We start from the raw sequence: 1458 nt of genomic DNA on the forward strand, positions 1-1458 counted from the left end.
GGCGGGAGCGCCGCCGCGCTCCCAAGCGGCGCACTGTAGCAGTGCGCCACCAGGCCGGCCCTGGGAGGGTTTGTTTTTAAATGAACGAATCCTCAATCTCTAAGGACAGATGTGCTTAGAGTTCCCGGTATCCCTTTTCTTTCTCCTATATCCCTCCCAGCAGGGAGAAGCAGACTTTCAGAAAAGGAATCAGTAACATCACCATCATGAATGAGTAAAGTGATTTGTTATTGATCATACAGCTGGTAGACAGATACCTTTCTAAAACTGTTCTGCCTGATTCTAAAACATGCTTCTTTTCATCACAACCAGAATTTTGATGAGTATTTGCTACAAGTTGATTCAGAGGGTTCAATAAATTCCACTTATACATAGACAAAATTATTTAGAAAAAATTAAAATGCACTCTAAATACAATTGAGATATTATTGCAGATTCTGACTGATTCTTTTTTTCTTTCTTAAGTAAGTGTTTTTTAATTTAACCTCTAAGCTTATTCTGATTTCATACTGCTTGTATCTGTTGCATATTTTGGAATGACAACAAAGATGTCATTTGAAAAACGGGTTTAAGATTAAAGGTTGATAATTACTGGCCTACAAATTACACTACCCCTTTACCAAGAAATATATGTCATAATATGTAGCAAACATAATGAGGACTATACAAACATGTATGATACAATATATATGTAAAAAGCACCATACAGTGAATAATATAACATGGTTAAACAAACCTAGGGGAAGGATTGCAAGGGTAGACCTCTTGTTTTTTATAACTATTCCTAAAATAGCACATATGCATTTACTGAAAACAACTGATGATCAGGCAGCTATATTCTATGTTTTTCCTTATTTGCCAATCCATTTTAAGAAATGGAGTCTATAGTTTTGTTGGTTAGGCTTCGTACTGATGAGATTACAGTTTAAAATATGTATGTGGGAGATGGCTTTCCTTGACTTCATGGCCAAATTGTATGGTCCTAACTTTGACCATTTGTTCCAGAAAACTTCCTTGTTTTGAAGAGAAATTTAAAAGGTGACTTCACATCCATACTTCCTACAAAACTGTGCAATTCCTTGCACAAACACACATGCATCAAAAACTTTAGACCCTACTAATACAGTCAATATCGTACTATCCAAAGAGCAGTACTTTTTTTCATAGTAGCATAGTTTTCTTTTGAAAGATTAGATCTCAAAATGATAGCTCACTTAGAAAAACTTTATCCTGTAGACTTCTGCTTAGAGGCACCATGGTGATATGAACAGCTTTTGCTTTCATTTGTGTTTTATGAGAGTACAAGAGTATTTTCAGGGAAAAACTATGAGAGAAATGACCAGACTGAACATTTGTTATTCCTCAAACTTTTGGCTGGATCTGAGGCTGGAGTGGATAAACTCAAAGGGTCTCCCCTTGAAAGTTTACAATTATACAAGTCCAACCCAAATCCCTTCT

Source organism: Galeopterus variegatus, unplaced genomic scaffold (assembly GCF_000696425.1).
Source record: "Galeopterus variegatus unplaced genomic scaffold, G_variegatus-3.0.2 Scaffold11, whole genome shotgun sequence".
Lineage (NCBI taxonomy): Eukaryota > Metazoa > Chordata > Mammalia > Dermoptera > Cynocephalidae > Galeopterus > Galeopterus variegatus.